The 6073-nt window shown below is 38.2% G+C and overlaps 1 pseudogene; it reads left to right on the top strand.

The window, feature by feature from the left end:
- LOC101650164 overlaps positions 1-3667 on the top strand; it is a 100437-nt pseudogene extending 96770 nt beyond the window's left edge.
- Positions 3668-6073: the final 2406 nt, after the last annotated feature.

The following is a 6073-nucleotide window of genomic DNA, read 5'->3' as shown; positions in this document are numbered from 1 at the left end:
CATGATGCATCTCTTTTGTCACTCTGTGACCCGGAGAACAGGGGACTTCCTCCTCTCTATTTTCAGGTGACTTTGACCCTTCAGAGCACCAGAAATCCTGACCTTCCTCTTGAGGATTGCCTGCTGGATTCACATTCCAGACCTTGTAGTTAGCATCCCGATTTGAATCCACTATGTGGTAAAAGGATGAAAAACTAAGCAACTCTATAATTCAGACACAAATGGAAAGTTTGTCCCAAACCGTCGTCCTTTTTGATGATTTAGTAGTAAAATTCCAGGCAACATTTTCCTCTTCTTTACTTTTTTTGGTAAATTATTTTGAAGTACTTGTATTTTTTTGAAGAAAATATGGAGCAAAGGAAACAACAGTAAGATACAAAGAAAAGAAGGTACTTATTTGGAAACATGAATGCATAATTACCTCATCTTGGCCATTATGTAGATGAAAGTGTTTTCCAGAAAAATAGTCTACGTTACCCTGAGCTACTATATTTGTTATTATTTTAAATTTATTTGTATATGAATTTATTTTGGTTTCTTCTTTAAAATTGCTTCTATTGGTAATTCTCATCACGTTTTTCCTTTTATTGTTTTTGCAGAATCACTGGAAGCAAAGATCGGTGAGTATTAGATGTTCAACTTTCCAATAAAAGATTAATCAAAGGGATCTCTTACTAATATTGAATGTAAAATATAAAATGAAAATATGGAAGTTCCTAGTGTTTATAATTGCAATGTTTTTGCATTTTAACTAGATCTATTTGAACCCAGTTTACTTAGAGCTAGCAATGATTCTGTTCATTAGCTGATGAGATTGCCTGCCACTAGTAATTCCCTTAAAGGTTACAACTAACCTGAATAGGGCCTTTTTGAAAAGACATAGGACAAATTTCTCATTTCAAGTTGGTGAATGTTTGCAGTCAGTTTCCAAAAGTCAGCACCTTGAATTGCTGAGAACACCAGGCAACAGTGCTTCTATAGAACAACTGATTTCCTACCTGAAGGCACCAAAAAATGAGACAGAGGAATCATATCATGAAACTGGTAAGATCCAAGAGCTATGACACCGATTGTCTCTGTTCAAGCTCCATCCTTTGAGGCATCTATTTTGACCCTCTGTGACCTGGAGAACATGGTACAAGTGCCCCCTATAGATTTAAGTGACTGCGTCTTTAGAGCATGAGCAATCCCCCTGGGAATCTTGTAGACTGGCTCCTGGATTGCAATTTTTTATCTTGTTATTAGCATCCCAAATCAAAACCACTCCATGGTGAAAGGATGAAAAAGTAATCACCTCTAAAAATCAGAAAAAAATAGAAAACTTGACCCCAATATTCATCCTTTATGATGACATACATTCGGAATCTGCCTTCAAGCACTTTTGGCAAATCATTTTTTAATGATTTCTGTTTTTATTACTATGTAACGGAACGGAAACAACAGTAAGACACAAGGAGAGTAGGGTCCTGATTTCCAATCATGAATGCATGATGATCAGTACTTTGCCATTTTGTAGATGAAAAATATTTTCTAGAGATGAGTCAAGTTTTATGTGATCTACTACATGTATTATGATTTTAAATTTATTTGGAAATGAATTCATAAATAGTTTTCCAGGACTTTTAATATTATTTTCAAACATCATTTATTTGGACCGTATATGTATATATAACAAAATTTAATCCATCACTCACAACACAAGATTTGAAATCTTGAGCAAATTCAATTGTGAATATTTTCTTCTTCCATGAACTCCCGAGCATGAAACCCTATCCCCAAATCATGTTCCCTGAGATCCACAGAAACCAAAACTCCCGTTATTCTCTGTATAGATTCACTGGTGTTGGATGACACACATCAAAAATCTACATGCAAATCTAAGAACATTAATTTTTTCTAGGTGAAGTGGTTGTTTTTACTCCTCCTAATATGGGGAATAGAATTCATTTTCCTGCTACATTTTCCCTTAACTAACGTCTCATAACCTTTTCTACATCAAACTGCTTATACCTGAGTACCCAGAGCTTTACACAAGAGTAGAGCAAAAGAAAGGGCCATGATGAGGGGAAATCGATCTATGAACATATATTTATAGGTGAGTAAAGGAAAGCCTTGCCTTCCTGCTGTGGAGTGGCTGGTGTTTTCTCCCTGTTTTCCTGGCTGTTAGCAGCCCACCTCGAGTCAGCAGGATAGAAGAGGATGAAAAGTTAAACAATCCTCCCTATCATTTAATTCTAGGAGAGGAGAATATGACTCTTATCTTCATCCTAATGAATAACCTGCGGATTAGCAACTCAGAGTGGTTTAAATCCATTGTTAATGACGTTATTTCTGTAAGTTCATCTACTGTTTTGTAAAGAAAACAAAGAAAGTCAGATGACAATTTCACTGTTGTTCCCAACAATACAAAAAGAAAAAGCTCAATTTTAAAATATGAACTCCTCGTGATCACTACCTTGTCATTTAGTTGACTGTATTTTCCCCGATAAAACCAATCTGTTAGAAGTGAGCTACTCCTTTTGTAACTAGGTTCACTTTATTTGTAAATGAATTTATATATTATTCTCCACACTCTCTGAGATTAATTTTTACAGGAGGTTTGGGTATAATTCACATATTGAATCATTCAATCACTAATGAATCACAACAAGAAAGCTTGTACAATGGGTAACACAGTCAATTCTTTAACCTTTTCCTCTTTCTCAGGGTCCTGAGTTTGAACTCCCATGCTCACACAATCTTCCTAATGAAACCCAAGAAATCAATCATCTGGTTTCAGAATTTATAGATTTAACGATCCTGGATGTCACATGCCAAAATACATACAAAAATAGAACACAAGGAAACAAACACCCTAACAACAATAACAAAATTAAATAGAGAGAATCTGTAATCATAAAAAGAAAAAGATTTTAAGGACTAGAACAACTGTCAAAATTGTCTAAGGGAGGACAAATGATAAGGTGTCTGATTGCAACATAGTCTGATCTGCTAGCATCCACTCTCTAATGCATGCTGTGAGATAGCAAGGCTGTTTCCCTCCTTGCTCTATGTTCACAGGGGATACACCAAGTGCTTAATCCAGGACTATAAATTCCTCATTTTTTTAATGCAGTTAAATTTACATAGCATTAAATTGGTCCAAAAGATGATGAAATAAGATGCTACATTTTCACATCATTAGATGTTCTCTAACGATCTTTCCACTAGTTTTTTCACATAACAAAGCTATTTCTATGCCTCCACTGTAGTCAGACATTATTTCTCAGAGGCTTAATATAGGTGGGAAGGTTAGCCATTCCTTGTTGGCTGAGACTGTGCTCTAGAGCCTTCAACACAAGAAAGCTCTGATCCCAATCCCTCCTCCAGATTTGTATTATAACACTATAATCCTTGGATCACACGGGAAGGTGTGTTTCTTCTATGTGGAATTTCTTGACTCTTCATCAGAGTTATGGGCTACTTTAAGGGACTTCTTTTCTTAGAAAACTGAAGCAACCAATAAGACACTTTATTGCTCACAGAACAACAAAACCCATGACTGAAGTAGTAGCAGGCCTTGACTATGAGTGTGTGAATCCAATTGAATGCAGGTCTGATGGTTAAAGAAAAGGAAGGGCTCTCACCAGATTTAACTGAATTGCTTGAAATTCTGTATTCTCCTTGAAGATGACTTCTATTTGCTTTTCTGATATACTTTTCCTTTCTTTGTGATTTGGCAGGTTCACTGAGAGAAGAGAAGCGTGAGTGTATTATTTTCATCCTTATGAACCCATACATCTATGCCTTCTTCTGCATATTTATGTGCTTGTGCAAGGGCTGCTTCGTTCCACAGCATCTGATATTGCAAAGATTCTGAAGAGGAAAGACACAGCTTTGACAGAGTTTTCCAGTCAGCTGGGATCCAATATTCCATTTCTCTCAGAGATTTTACCATACTAACTACAAATGGTGAATCTGGACCATAACTAGATCCTGCTTGCTTGAGATCTTTCAGTAGCTTCAAGGGAAAGGCAGTACATCGCTGTTCTTGGTTCCCTTTGCGGTGCTGCTCGTCAGGCTGCCTGTCTATCATTCTAACAGGATCCGCCATTCTGAATTCTAAATCTGCTTCCTGAGCTCTACTCTTCTCCAGCCATGAGAGCAAAGGTGCCCTCCTACTCCTTGCCTCTTTGTTTCTCACTTCTGGAGCCTCACCTTTTATGTTAAATCTCTCTGTTTGCATTCCTTTGGATCTAATCTCATCTCTCCCTCTAGCACTGGCTTGCTTGATAGTGTTGGGATTCCCTAAGCTATACTCTGGGGTTGGTGCAGATGCTTCTAGTCTGCTCTCTCCTTCTGATTCAGACTTCTTTCTCTCAGTTGTATCTAAAATCTGCTCATCTGCCTGACACTCATTCTGCCTGTTTCTTACCTGATTTAAGTCTGCGTAGCTTAGAGTCTTCTCACTGCTGTGCTGGTCTTGTTCTTTTGCTCTCTCACCCTGCAGAGGCTCCAACACTGATTTAATCTGCACCCACAGCACCCAGGTCTCCATGGGCATGCTCAGTCCTTCCCTGTGGGCTTTTCTTAAGTTAATGGCTACCTTATCCCAGATCTCCGTATCAAAGGTTCCTCACTCTGGAAAAGAAGGATTAAATTTCTTTAGTACTTGAAAGAACTCTTTCATCATCTTATTCATCGCCACTACATTTTTTTGTCAAGAGGTGGCAAAGTGTGACACCATACTCTGTACCCTTGCTCTTTGCCTGACCCATATCTCACTCAGACTAAAAACATACTGAAAAAATATAGGAAATTAAAAAAAATTTTTTTTCCCCAGTTCGCCCTCTCTGCCCAATGAGGTTGTGAAATTGTTACATGGTATATAATTCAAAAGAGTCCTTTCCTACAAGGCCACACGTGATGGGCACCATAGCTCAGGGTATACCAGCACCTAGCACATCATCGTGGGTCCAGCAGGTGCAATTGTACAATGATAATAAGTAAAGATTATGATACAGTCATAGAGAGCATGAGAGATAGAAAAGAGATTGAAATAATGGAGTCAGACACATTTCATAGTAGCATGCTCACCTCCGCCTCAATTGCTGGTCCACAGGGAGAAAGAGAGAGCTATTTATTGCTAACCAAGGCTTTTATATTCTCTTAGGACGTGCAAGCCCCCTAATTACAGGTGAAGGCATACATCAAAGGAAAGGATTGTGCTATAGGTAATACAGTAGTAGGAGGGGGATGATCTAGGGCTATCTACGCAATAGGAAGGGGATGGATTGGAGGTAAACAGGCGACAAGATGGGTAGTCATGTGACAATATGCCATCCTCAATTCAGGATGGCATCCTATCTTTGGATGTCACTGATCTGGTTTGACCTGTTCCCTGGATCCCTATAGAAACCATTATCAGGAGGGTGTAACCCACCCTGAAGGGCCCAAGCTGATGGCCACTAGCCTTAAGAGAGAAGTAGGCCAGTGTCCTTAACAGCAGGGAGAGGGCCCTACTTTTGCTGGGACCTGACAGGAGTTCGGCACCTTACTGCCTTCAGGGAGGTAACTTGACAATCATTTACCATTAGCTGCTAGCAGTGTCCTAAGGCTAACATATATTTGGGGGAGACAATTTAGGAGAAATCTCTCTGTTTCCCATATTTGGCAATGTCAATTATGAATACTTTCTTCTTCTCTGATGTAAGAAACCAGGAATCCGATTACTGTGTGCACAGATTTCCTGGTGTTGAATGAAACGTACCAAAAATTGAGAAAAATTGACACAAAATAATTTTTTAAAGCTAACAATCATAACTGTATTATATGAAGATAGTCTTACATCGAAAATAAGGCGACAGATATTATGAAACAAAGCCACTTAAAAAGGGGTTAAATGGGATATCAAAAGATAAATCATTCAATGTTTCAGCTGGTTACGTCTGTGAAGTCACACTCCAATATATATTGGAGTCTAGCATGATTGCTCACCTCCCTGTTCAATATTCAGAAGGAATTCACCAGGTAATTTATATACATACATTATATATTAATCATATGTGTATATTATATACATATCCTGTATATC

Source organism: Echinops telfairi, unplaced genomic scaffold, assembly GCF_000313985.2.
Source record: "Echinops telfairi isolate 266 unplaced genomic scaffold, ASM31398v2 ScPeMD7_655;HRSCAF=1070, whole genome shotgun sequence".
Taxonomy (NCBI): domain Eukaryota; kingdom Metazoa; phylum Chordata; class Mammalia; order Afrosoricida; family Tenrecidae; genus Echinops; species Echinops telfairi.
The sequence above is the reverse complement of the archived record's forward strand: the minus strand, read 5'-3'. Positions and strand labels throughout refer to the sequence as shown.